Source organism: Castor canadensis, chromosome 9 (assembly GCF_047511655.1).
Source record: "Castor canadensis chromosome 9, mCasCan1.hap1v2, whole genome shotgun sequence".
Taxonomy (NCBI): Eukaryota; Metazoa; Chordata; class Mammalia; order Rodentia; family Castoridae; genus Castor; species Castor canadensis.
In genome coordinates, this window is record NC_133394.1 from 35,498,459 (window position 1) to 35,513,006 (window position 14,548).

At 35.8% G+C, this 14,548-nt stretch overlaps 1 long non-coding RNA gene across 1 annotated transcript in view; it reads right to left on the reverse strand.

Moving 5' to 3' along the window:
- Window positions 1–695: 695 nt before the first annotated feature.
- The window catches only part of LOC141410728 (uncharacterized), a 34,278-nt gene continuing 20,425 nt past the window's right edge, over window positions 696–14,548 (reverse strand). Inside the window, exons 2-3 of the long non-coding RNA XR_012435518.1 lie at window positions 6,062–6,171; window positions 696–1,743 (exon numbers count right to left, since the gene is read on the reverse strand). This is a non-coding gene — a long non-coding RNA (uncharacterized lncRNA). The remainder of the gene's footprint in view (window positions 1,744–6,061; window positions 6,172–14,548) is intronic.

Here is a 14,548-nt window from a genome sequence, read left to right on the forward strand (position 1 = left end):
TACCTTTTGTCTCCTGCCTGTACTTCTTTGTCTCTTGAAAAGTAAAGTTCGTGTCTGTGGCGGGGGGTGGGGGGGACAGGCAGAAGATGTTAATAACAGGAATATAAGAAGGTTTATAAGAACTCTGTACTTCTAAAAGTAGAGCATTGGGCTCAACTCAATTTGCTCTTGAAATTTCTAGCAATAACTGACCAATGTACTTGTGGCCACTAAATTAATTTTTTGCATGTTCTTGAGCTCATCTATGCATGCTTAAATTGACATTTATGACATGCTTAATTTAAAACTTTTTAAAAATGTATGTATGTGAAGATCTTTAGGATGATTCTGTACTTCTGTACTTCTGTCAACCTAAAACTACCTGAAATAAAATGTATTATTAATTTTAAGAAATAGTCTAAGATGAATGCTATTGATTCTATGACCTTCTAATGATACAGGATTCAAAACACTATTCAAAACAGTGGTTCCCAGATCTTCAGATTTCAGAAACAGAAAATTTTCCCAAAAGGAGAAGATAGCTTCCCACTTTTCCTCTACCAAGTAAGCACATTAAACATATACAAGTATGTCCCACCACCCTCCAATCTTCCATACACAGGAATGGACACTTTATCACCAAAAGTAAGAGCATAATCTTAAAGAAAATTCCTTTAAATATAATGAATTTGAGGTCACAAAAATCTCATTCCATTTCATTTTATTCATTTTGCCATACACTGGTGAACACAGGACCTGACAACTCCACCCCACAAGATTGGAATCACTGATGGTCCAATGTTTTGCCCACTATAGTCTAGGGACAGAGGGGCTGTGCCGTAAAGTCCAGACTCCTCAGTGGGTCTTCCAAGAGGGTGAAAAGTCACTTTCCTAAAGTCAGCTGTTCTTGGGCCCTCAGAGCAGTTAGATGGCTGCATGAATTATGCTGATTTTTGTTATCACCATGGTTTCAAAGTCATGTGAAGTATGCAATGCTAACTTAGTATAGAGAGTGAATTACCCTTCCAAAATGGTCATTTGATTTATTTCCTTGATATTCTCCTACCTATTCCTGTGAGACAGAACTGGAAGTATGTGCCCACTGACCAGATGCCCTGGAGAAACCTTTGGAGCATGGTTTACTGCAGAATCCGTGAAGTGTGATGGAGTGCTGTCAGAGAAGGCAGGTGTTGTTACTCACCAAAATCCCAAATAGGTACTCATTGCTCCTCCACAAGAAGAGCAGAGAAGAAGGTCAGGACTTCCAGATCCAGTACCATGATCTTTTGCTTCTTCTGCAGGTGTACATTTCTGCCCTATGCCCACAGCATCCCAACGTCTGGCTTAAACAGAATTTATCTCTGTCTCTGAGAATGGGTAGGGAGTGAGAGGCATTTGTGTTGAAGGACAAAGGTCAGATCCATCTGGTAGTTGTGGGTTATTTTTATAAGATTACTGGAAACAACTGAGTTTTCCTTGGCACACAACATTTAGGGAGGATTCCTAACCACCTCTACCAATGTAAGGCAAATTAAAACTCCCGGGATAAGGCAAGATCTACTGGCAAAGACACTGAAAGTGAAGAATGATGTTATTCTCATCCTTCCCCTCCCCTTCAGCCTCAAGCAGGTAAAGTCAGGTTCACAGGCTTCTCTCAAGCTCTCACCAGAGATGAGAAACACAGACTTTGAACAGGGCTTGGGTCTCTGCCTCACACAGGTGAGAAGAAAGCAGCTGGCCACATCTTTTAACCTGGCTCCTTCTCTGTAAATTAAAGAAGACAAAGTGGATGAACTGATTCCACAGAATTTACTCTGAATTGAAAAGAAAGTTTTAAGTACAATATTTGAGAGAGTTAAGTTGCAAATGTTTAAGCTCAATATCTTCATGCATTAAATAAGAGAAAAATTGATCTTTCTTCTATAGGTATGGGTCTTTCATCATGACCTATTGCCACATGTCACTTAGAAGAGTTGAGCCCCACCTCTTTTCTCATTTAGTCCACTGTTTCCAGTGCCCTATCTCCCAGCTGCACTGCTGACATGGTTAAGAAATGATACAATACTTCCCGCTTGTTAATTCTGACTTAATCTTCTTCCCGGAGTTCTTCTTCCTCACCCAAGAGAATTAGCTGCTACAGTCTTGTCTTAACAATAAAACCTCATTTTATTTTGTACTAGTTGTGGTAAATCCTAGGTAACATGGTAAAAAGGACATCTCTCTCTACACCTTCCGTGCTTATAGCTTCTGTCAAGTATCCATTTTGGACTGCTACAGTCCCTGCACTCTTCCCTCTAATAAACTATTTTTCCAAAAAAAAAATGATGATGAACCACTTACTGTAAGGTAAAAGGTTGCTAGGTTTTTCCCCTTCCAAAGATAATTTGCTTTATCAAGCACCAAAATCTCAATTTCCAATGTGAAAATGGGATATCAGTCAATGATCATGGAGAAGAATAATTTTCTGATGTCCTTCAAATTATTCCTCTAACACATTATGCTCAAATTGGGACTAACAATCCACTCATGGATCATAAAATCACTTTAGTGAGTTAATGCTAATTTATTTTTTAATAAAATAAATCTGAAGAAACAGAAATATCAGGATAGAATTCTTAGAGTAAAACTAAACCTTGTTTCTTTGAATTTTCACTTCTTTTTCTGTCTAGGTATAACCATATAGGTGTATGTAGTTATATGTGAAATATATAAATGAATTTCTTATAATGATCATCATCAAAAAGCTGAGAGTAACCTGCCCCTGACCCCTGAGTCAAGTTATCTAAGTACTTGCAAATCTCCTTGTGTAACTTTACTGACATCCAGCCCTGCATTTCTAACTCCACCGTCAGCGTTAAGTTGGACTTTTCCTTTCCATTCTGAAGTTCTGCAACTATCAGAGTCTTACGTAACTGCTGTCTCTTTCATTTTCCTGGGTGTTGACAGTTTCTAAGGCACATCACTTCCTTATTCACACTCGTTCTTAAATTCTCCAATCTTTGCAAAACACACTGACTTCCTCAGCCTGGCCTCCACCATCTGGCCATCTACTTGGTCAGTCTCCCCTTTAGCAGTTGGCCTCCAGGCTCTCTTTCTCCTTTCTGCATCAGATGTCTGTGCTCACAGCAGTCCTGTGTGGACTACTGTCCACACAGCAGTCTGAAACAGCCTCCTTATCTCAGCCACCTAGCATCATATCAGTGCTCTGAATCACACCTTCAAGACCCAGCTCACTGCTGCCTCCCCGACACCCACCATCCCTCCTCTACCTCGGAAAGCCCTAAATCTTACTATCTTTAACCTTCCATAGGACCATACTGTTAGTGCTCTTACATTTTCATATTTCATTTTTTACATTTTTATCTTATCTTTTGAAGGAGATTGTAAGCTCTTTAAAAGGAAATACCCCTTAAATTTGTCTGACTACTCAAGCGCTAACAACAAAAGCCCTAAAAAAACTTGTTTAATGATAGATTTTTTCCTATATTACACACGATGTGAAGATCACTATGACCTCACAGTTGGAAAGTTGGTCATTGATTTAAAGAAATATTTAATTTGTTTTTTGTTTTCCATCAAATTTCATTTTTTAAATTGAAAAGTAAATGAGTAGTTACTATTCTTCTAATAATATTAATCTATACATGATTGTACATATTTATGGAGTTCAGTGTGATGTTTATTTTTTTTTCTTGGTAGTACTGGGGGGTTAAACTCAGGGTCTTGCACTTGCTAGGCAGAAAATGTACCACCTAAGCCACTCCACCAGCCCTCGGTGTGACATTTCAATACACTCATGCAGTGTGTGATAAAATCACAGTACTTGGTATATTCATGACCTCAAACATGAATCTTTTTTTGTTGTTTATTTGGAGGACATTTGAAATCCTCTTGTTGTGTCTGGACACATAAAGCAGATGAGTGAGTATACCATCCCCCAGGGAGAGCACTGTCATTCCTGCATTCTGAGGAGATGGACGCCTGCATTCCTGCATCCTAAAGGACAGGTACAGAGTCTGATAGATCTGCCACAGGGCTGATGAGCAAAATGCTCTCAAGATTGTTTCCTCTGCCCCAATAAAGGTGCAAACCAAACTAGTTCACCTGAGAAAGCCCGCAAATCCACTGCCAATGAGAAAAACCCACCTGACCCAGAGTTAGAAAAAAAAAACCCAGCCTTCACCTGTGCAGCAAGCCACTGGCTTCCTGGCTCCACTGCGCTTCTCTAGCTGTAGCCTTCCCTTTCTCTCTAATAAATCCCACTTTATATACCGGCTTTAGCTCATCATTCAGCTGCCTCATGAGCCAGTTCTCTGGCCTGTGAAGGCAAGGACCCTCGACACCAGCACGTAACACTCTCTAAACACTATTTTGAAATAGTTACCCTATTGCGTTTAGAACATTAGAACTTATTTCAACTATATAACTTCACTTAAAGGATAGATTTTATGATATGCAAATTACATCTTGATTTTAAAATAATAAAACCAAACCACTTATGATATTGAGAAAATATTTAAATCACAGATGAATTGTGATGGCAAGAAACCTAATGATCAGTTAGATATTTGTGGTTCTTGACTAGCGTTCTCATTACCTGTAGTTGTCTGTGTATAAATTTGTGTCTGACTTATGCTTTTAATGAGTATTTCTCAAACTCTCAGTGGTTCAGAACCAATGTTTTTTTCTCAATTTTCTGTCAGTCTCAGATGACACTTTTAAAAACACAATAAAAATAAATTATTGGCAGAATAAAATGAGCATACATAAAATTATTCTGTTTGATTATTATTATCTCTCCCAAAAGTTTATTCTCAATTGTTGTATTTATTAAATTATGGACTGAATTTGTGGATTGGTACTGGTTCATGGCCCACAGTTTAGGTAGCACTTTGTCAACTATATGTTTCTCAAGGATGGAGACATTTTATTCACTGTTTTTTCTCTTCAGGTGGCACAGAGTAGGCCTAGGTACACAGACTGACTACTGGTTACGTTGGATCAACCAACCTACCCACCAATGGTAGCTTCAGAAATAAATACCTGAATGAATTCAGAACTGAGGCATTAGAAACTGGGTAAGATCACCTCAGCTACTTATTGGTGGTCTACAGAGGCCATGAGTTTATAATGCCACATTAGTTATTATTCTATCTTAAGTGGCAATTATGCTTTTTTTCATTTCATGTGTTTATACATTAACTCTATTAAGTAGGAGAGACTGGTTAGGAAATAATTAACATATAGGTAAAGCCAAAAATAGAAACAAGAATAATTTTATCTCTAAAATGGCAAAGAATTTCAGCATTGAACTTTGATACACAATTCAGTATTTACAGACAGTGCTTCATAATGTTACTAAGAATAGATCTAGTTGATACAGACTAGGGAGGAGTTTGAAAAATATTTTTTACAGTTCCCTTATCTGAAATGCTAGCAATTATACAAGTAGCTACTAGATATCTCCATGACCAAGAAAATGGAAGTATTAGAGAAAGGAATTCCAAAACTGGTCTGGGCATCATCACAGTTTGCTAATACTCCTTTATTATTATTTTTGTAAAGGACCTGTTACAGCAACTCTTTTTAATGTCTGTAAACCTCATCAATTAGTCCAAGGAGAGGAATTTAGCTGAAAAGGCCCTGGAGACAGGATTTTTTAGGCTTTTGATGTTCCTGATCTATGTAGATTTGACACATGTGCTCCATTTGCGAGATCCCTTCTCACTGCAAGAGAGTGAACAAGGATTCCTTATGCTTGTCTGGCTTTAAAGTGGAGCAGTGATATGCCAGGTGCCACGGAGTCACCCAGTCTGGATGGGAGCCACAACCACTGAATCCAGATTAGAACTGATTCTATGTCCCAAACTGTGTGGCCACCTAAGGACAGCATTCTTATGGAAATGTGTTTCATTTGTTTTATTTATTAGAAGTGAAGACATATTTCTAACAGAATGTAAGAAATATAGTGAAACTAAGAGTGTCTGATCAACTTTAGATCCTCACATATTAACTCTAAATTAACAGCTGAATTACTGAAGAATTTATGAAGCAAGGAAAATGACTAGTTAAAATTTCTTACATAAATATAAGGCAGAAACTTCCATAAAGATAAGGACTTAAGGCTGGGATACAGCTCAGCAGTAATGCAATTTCCAAGCATTCATCAAGCCCCGGGGTTGATCCCCAGCACTGGAAAAAAAAAAAAAAGTAGTGATTTAATGACATATAATAGTACAGGTGAACAGCAGTAATTTTTTTATCTACAGACAAGTTACTACATGGTAAATGAGAAATGTTCATTATGTTAGCCAAAGAACAATTATCAGGGATTTTTTTTTTTTGGAGGGGTGTTAGTGTTTTGGTTTTTGTTACTGTACCAGTTTGTTTCTCCTTTGGCACACACACACAGGCACACTGCATAACTTGACAAGATAGCCATTTCTTTTGGATGTTAGTACAATTGTTGGCATTCCAGGTAAGAGAATTTAAAAGTAAAAATTTCAAACTCCTTCCTTCTCTTTTTTTAAACTATATAATATATATTTTATTGAAGATATATAATGTATACCATGCAATATTTTATAACATAGTAACTACACATAATATTAACTATAGAACTATAGATAAATCTAATTGTTCATCTGACAAAGATGTTATGAACTTGATTATCTCAAAAACAAATAAAGGGCTAAAACCCAGTATTTATCTTGCTTTCCTATATAAACTATTCTACTAGGTAAATAAATAGGTGAAGGAAGCATCTTCTTTGTTAAAACATCATTTCAGATAGTCATTGAAAACCAAATGATCAAACTAGAACATCACCCTTTTGCAATCTCCAGGTAATCACTGAATTGAGGCAACAAACATTAGTGCCTCCTAGCATCAGAAAAAGACAAATCACAAGACATTCCATCAATAGAATCAAACCAGAGTCTAGATTAAAAGAAGCATAAGAGACATATCAAAAATTCGTAAATAGGCAAAAGCAACATGTCTAATAATGGACACCTCAGTGAAGAATTTAGATGTGATAAGGACAAGCCACCTGGGACAGCTTCTAGAGCTGCAGACAAAGTTGTGTATATTGGCCTGGGAGTTGAAAGTGTTTGACTTATAATAATTCAAAACTGTGCAATTTTTTTGTGTGGGCTTTCTAGATCTACATTTTATCTTATAGTTAAAAAAGAAAGGAGTGGTGGAATGAGCCAAGTGGTAGAGTGCCTACCTAGCAAGGGTAAAGCCCTGAGTTCAACCCCCAACTACTCCAAAAATACATATAAATGTAAGCTTTGTGGTTAAAGAGAAATGAATATGGCTGTACATGACACCTCATCACTTACTTGGGAAACATCACAGAGGCTTGGAGAAAAGTTTTTCCTGTGTAATTTGCTTCATAATGCCCTTAAAGAGGGTAGAACTTGGATATTAAATTCTTTTCATACCTGCAAAGTACACATCTTAAACTGGTTATCTCATTCTGAATCAGATATCAGATATCCTAATAATTAAAATTATACAAATATCTTACAGAGATTCTGGCTAAAACCTACATATAGGTCTGGCTATCATCTATGACAATATTCCAACTTCTTGGTTTTTTTTTTTTTGGTTGTGCAGGGGTTTGAACTCAGGACCTCAGACTTGCTAGGTAGGCACTCTAACACTTGAGCCACTCCACCAGCCCTAACTTCTTGGTTTTTCTTCCTGACCCATTATGACCCTCTCCACATTGAAATGAATGTTATTGTTTTAGAGATGCAATTGAAGGGGGGGCGGCTCATGAAGTAAAATAGCGATTCAAGGTACACTGTATGCATCTATGGAATTATCACAATGAAATCCTCTTGACTATTAATGTATGCTAATAAAGAAAAGTAAAAAGAAATCAAAGGAGGGTTGGGTGAGGTGACATGTGCCAATTATCCCACCTACTCCAGGAGGAGAAGATCAGGAATGAGACCTCATATCAATTAATAATCCCAGTTACTCAGGAGGTATAGGTAGGAGAATTGCAATCTAAGGCCAGCCCAGGCAAAATGCAAAGCCATCTGAAAAGTAACTAAATCAAAAAGGAATGATGGTGTAGCTCAAGTGTTTACCTAGCAAACTTAAGACCCTGAGTTCAAACTCCAGTACCACCAAAAAAATCAGATGAGAATAGTATAAGCACTTTAGAAAAAAAAAAAAATCTCTTAATTCCTCCTAAAATGAAGCATGCACCTACTCTAAGACTCATTAGTTCTACTCTCAAATATTTACCCAAGAGAAATGAAAGTATATGTTTACAAAAAGATTTGTGCAGAATGCTTTTCATAACTTTATTCATAATTGCCCCAAACTGGAGATAGCCCAAATGTCCATCAATACAATAGATAAAGTGTTTAATGGAATGCTAATCCACAATGAAAAGGAACAAATTACTGACACATGCAACAAGATTATGTTAATGAAAAGCACCTTGCTCAAAAAAGTATACACTTTATGAGTATATTTCTGCAAAGTTACATTAATTGAGGGTGGAAAAAAATCAGGCAACTACAATTGTTCCTTGGGCAGCGAGTACAGAGGTTGACAGGGAATAGCCAAAGAAAAGTTGCTAGAGTGAAGGTAAATGGACAACTGAGGGTTCTGGGTTCCCCCTTTCTCCAGTGTTGGGGATTAAACCCAGAGCTTTGTGCATGCTAGGCAAGTGTTCTTCCCACTGAACTATCCTCCTATCCCCAAGTGAAGGTAATAGGCTATATTTTGATAGGAGTTTGAGTTGTACAGGTGTAAGTATTTGTCAAAAATCAGTAATTCATGAATTTCATTTCACACAAAATTTTCAGCAAAATAAAAAGAACCCTAAATTCTAGATTAGATGATATACATACTAAATTATTTAGGAGTAAATATACCTCAGTCTATAAATTATTTTGAAATCATCAACAAACGTGAAAGACTAATGGATGATTAAAGGGATGGACAAATCAATAGAAATGTGATAATAACTAAGTTTGGCAAAATGTTAATTCTAAAGTCTATTGGTGCATGTATAAGTATTTAATGTAAACTTCTTTCAACTTTGTTATAGTTTTAAATTATCATAATAAAATGTTGGGCAGGGGGAGCAAATGAAATCATCTCATGCCTTATTTAGAAATCTACAGAACTTGATCAGGGTGAAACGCAAACTCCTAATGCACAGCCTGTAAGGCCCTATCTAATCTTGGCTCTGCCTTTCTCTGTTCTCATCCCATATCATGCCACCCCTCTATCATTATGTCCAATGACCATGGCCTTCTGTCTGTTCTCAAGTGTAACCAAACTGGTTTGTCCTCACAGTTCTACACATGTGCCGCTTTTACCTAGAAGGCACTTCTTCCAGATCTTCCCATTACTGCTCTGTCTTAGTACCCTCTTACTCATCTGCAATCCCCAGAGACACTTTGCTTATCATCGGATAAACACTAGCATACCAAATTAACTGCATTCATGCTGATTTGTTTTGCATACCATTTATATCTTTGCTCAGATTATTTATTAGCACAGTTTTGAAATTCCTAAGCCCTAGAATCCTTTCCAATACCTGCTTTGTAACAGGTAGCTGATATCCCAAAGGACATATTAATTAGCTGTCTATGTAGCTAATCACCTAAACAATACAACCAATATAAAAGAAACAAAACTGAAAAGAATCTAACAACTGAATAAGAATTTAAAGTAAGCTTAATAAATATCATTAATAACATATGGGAGAATATTAATAATATGAAGTGGGGAAAAGTAGCCCTAAGAGCTAAAGAAACATGATTTATTATTATTATTATTATTATTATTATTATTATTATTGGCAGTACTGTGGGTTGAACTCAGGGCCTCATGCTTGCTAGGCAGGTGCCCTTGCACTTGAGCTACTCTGCCAGCCACAGAAACATTATAATTGAACAAAAACACAATGAGATAATGGATACTCCAAAAAATAAATCAATAATCTGGAAGATAAGTTGAAGAACTCTACTAGAAGTATTAGAAAAAGTTAAAGGGACTGAAACTATAAAAGCAAAACTAACAGATATAGAGAATGGAAGTATAAATGCCAACATCCAAAAAACAGGACCCCCAGAAAGAAATTACTAATTGAATATGAGAAATTATTTCCTTATGAAAAAAAATAAGATTTTATGAGGTGTGGTGGTGCACACCTGTAATTCCAGCATCCAGGGAACTGGGCAGGCGGATCATGAGTTTGAGGCCAGATTAGGACTGACAGTGAGACACTGCCTAAAAAAGAAAGATTCTATAAGAAAACATTTAAAAAGTTCTGAATAAATGAAATGATGAGTATACTAAGCATGTAATCCCCATCAAAATGTAATCCCCATCAAAATGCCAATAACATTCTTCATAGAAGTAGTAAAAACAATCCAAAAATTCATGGGGAATCCTAAATGACCCCAAATAGCCAAAGCAATTCTGAGCAAAAAGAGCCATCCTAGGCATATCACAATATCTGATTTCAAAATACACTTCAGAGCCATAGTAACGAAAATAGCATAATTCTGTCACAAAAACAGGTACATAGACCAATGGAATAGAGTAGAACACCCAGAAAAAAAAAAAAAACTCCCAGTCACAGCCATATGATTTCTGATGAAGGGACCAAATACAGACAGTAGAAAAAAGACAGCCTCTTCAACAAGTGGTCCTGGAAAAACTGCAAATCCACATGTAGAAGACTAAAACTAGATCCCTATCTCTCCTCCGGTACATAAAACAATTCAAAATGGATAAAAGATGTCAGTCCAAGATCTGAAATTTTAAAATGCAACACACTATCTGAAAAATAACTAAATCAATAAGTGCTGGGAGCATGGCTCAAGTGGTAGAGAGCATGAGGTCCTGAACTCAAACTGCAGTACTGCCCTACCCCCAAAAAAAGAAAGAATGAAAAAGGAGGAAGGATGGGGGGAGGCTAAGAAAGAAATATAGAGGGAGTAAATTTGATCAAAGTATATATCTATGAAAATACCACAATGAAACCCCTCTGTACAATTAACTTATGCTAATAAAAAATGTATAATTGAAATTAAAAAAAGATTTTAAAAGAAAACACTGAAAAAGTTCTAAATAAATGAAATAATGTTCCATGCAATTTAATTTTATGAAATTGTCAGTTCTTATCAAACTAATATATAATTTCAAAATTATACCAATGAAAATTCCAACCATACTTTACTAGGAATTCAGTGAAACAATTATACAACTGATATTGAAGAAAAAATGTCTCCAAGTAGCTAAAGCAGCTTTGAAAAACAAGAGCAAAGAGAACTTTCTTGCCTGATAATAAAATATATTCTGTTCCAAGAAAACTCACTACAGTGAAAGAATAGAAAGTGGAACAATCTATTGGAATAGATAACTCAAAAATAGATCATTGCACACATGGGAATTGAATATCTGATCAATGACAACAAGAACCATTGCAGTAAATATCATGAGAAAACTAAGTCATTCTATGAATTAAAGCCCTAACAATACATGCAAAATGGTCTCACAGCTAGAGTAAAGCCCAATATTGAAAGATAAAATGATATTTACTGTAGGGGGAATGGCATAGGAGAATTTTTATGGACAAGTGAAGAATTTCTCAGATAAAAATCCCAATAGTATAATCTAGGAGATAAATTTTGATTAATATGATTAATAAAAAAAAGTTAAGATGAAATTCCAGTGAGCATTGTCAACAAAGAAAGCAAGTAAGTAGCAGGTAAACAGAAAAATATAAAACTTGTAAAATTTACAAGGATCTAATATTAAAATAGACAAGAATTCTTTGAAAAACATGAAGACAAGGTTAAGTTATGACAGGCAATTCACAGAAGAAACTAAACTAGTCAGCACATACAGAAATTCAAATCACAACAATAATTAATATCTTATCTCCATTAGTTTGTTAAAAGTTAGCAAGCAGGATAATGGCAAATTTTAACAACCAGGTCACAATACAGGAACCCTCTGCCCTGCTGGCAGAAGTCTACCCAGTACTGATTTTCAGGAGAGAAATCCAATATTCACACAGTCTGTATTGAAAGATGTTCATTACAGCTTTGTTTGTCACTAAGGGGAGATGAAGAAAATGTCACTGTCCCCACCCAAGACACAGACAAGTTCAATGTGATGGACACCCAGCAAGGACACCACACCATATTTAAAAGGACCAGGCTATGTAAATACACAGTCACACAGCTAAAACTTATATCAAGCAGCTTAGTTTAAAAAAATAAATCAGGAAAAGGGAAAATGAGATAAAATCTACAGGACAACAGCATTTTTATAACTTAAAAAAGGTAATAGTAAGTGAATCGAGTCATTACATAATGCTTGCAGGGTGTGGGATGAGAATGTAAATGGAAGTTCACAGATATCTACAACCTTTAAAGTTACAAATCAGGCAGATAAATTATTATATATAATACATTGTCCACTTATTTGATAAAATACCTTCCTAATTATATAATTTTAAAACATAAGTAAAGATAGGTTTAGATATATGTGACAAAAATTAGCAAAATATCAAAAATGAGACTAGACTTGATCATTATTGCACATCTCTGAGAGTTCTGTTGATGGGCCAACAATGTTTGAGTAATTATTTAATATTATGGACTATTTCTGGGCTGTTATGAGGAACTGTTACAAATAACAAATCATTCTTCAGCCATAATCTGAACACAAAGAGAAAGGGGAAAAGGCACAAAAAGAATTTTTTTTAAATCCCCCACTAAAAATAAGACTTTATTAAGTCAGAATCTATGCCATTCATACTATCTGAGAACACAAGTAATTTGTCTTTTCTCTTACCTAAGATTTTCCAGTGCTCAAATCTGCTGTTGATAAGAGCACAATACACAACCCTTCAGTACATGTGAACACAGATGAGGTAGGTAAGAGATACTGAGTAGCACTTTTTTGGGAAGTGGATGGAATTATTGGAGTGAATGTTTAAGTAGGGCTCTGCCAGCCCTGCAGATGCTGAAACAGAGGTTCCTGGATATTTTTAAATAAATTTGTGTGATATTCAGAACCCTCTAAAGTGTGGCCTAGGTCAAGAGCCAACACTCAAAGGATATTATCATTAGGATACACAACGTATTTCAGCAGAGTTCCTCTGGGAGGAAGTTGAACAGAATTAGAGAATGGTGTTAAAAATAAACTAGATAGATGATGCAAAAAGATGACAGATGATAGGTTAGATAGATAGATAGATAGATAGATAGATAGATAGACAGACAGATAGATAGTCAGATAAAACAAGAGAAGGCCCTAATAGAACAGTAATGATGGTATTCCATCAAGCCAAAAAGTATAATTAACCTAACCTCCTCTACCTGTGGCCAAACAAAAGAGGAGGAGAAAAAAGGCAAAAATATACCAACTATTGTTTGAATTTTGAAAGTTTCTTGGTGATTTTTCTGACAAAACCCCAAGAGTTCATAATATGATATTCTTCAAGTTTGATCTTTGCAGCATGATGTAAATCTTGCCTTTTTGCAGAAACATATGGTGCTTCAGTTTTATTAACTCTTTGATATTCAAATCAATTTTTGGAAGTACCGACTCCATCATCTGGGGAGATGTTTGACATCTATTGTTAAGTGACTTAATTGTGCCTAATGTTCTTTTTTTTTTTTTTTTTTTTTGCAATAGAGTTGAAAAGTTCTTCAACATTCTGTTCAACAACTGCATGCAATGCTATGAGTTTGTTTTTTGGCTTTTTTTTTTTCTTTGCAAGACTCGGAATTTCACATGCAATGGATTTGAATTTTATTAGAGCCTATACAATTGGTAGGGGCTGATGGAGAAGGCACACAATGGGCAGTAAAGTCCCTAATGATGTTAATAGGAAGAGAAATCTAAGTGCAGGTTAATTTTGTAAGCAGAAGTTCACTGGTAAACACTTTCATGTCATAAGGAATTTTGCTTCCCAGTTGTAAATTTGTAATTTTTTTTGGAACTCCCTTAATGAAAACTTGGATAAGAAGTGAAGTCTCCTTAAATGGTTAACTCAGGTTCCTTTAGTGAATGTTATTAAAACCAATGGACTCAGATGACAGAATATTGAATTGCGATTTTCCCTGAACCACAAAAATATTGATCATCTTTAAAACACGTATGTTTTATTGTCAAATAATTGCAACTCTTCCAAAATTGCTGTAACTGACAGCAAAAAAAGTAAAACTGTCTTAAATGCCATAGGGACACTAAAGAAAGAATTAAAAGAATGTGGCCATAAAAGCAGTCAGATGTTTGAACAGGTCTGGCTGGGAAGGGGGATCACACCAACCACATATTCAAAGGAAAGATGGCCATTTAAGCTGCTCAGAAACACTGGATCCAGGCTTTATGCAGCAGATTCACAGGAAAATAGAAGGAATGCATAGGGAAATTAGAAAAAAAGTGAACAATCATAAAAAATGCCACATTAATTAGCACAGCTCTAGATTTTTTTAATAAATCTTCCAATCCATATAACTTTCATAAAAGAGGTCCTTTATCCCATTTTATTTCATTCTATTTAGCT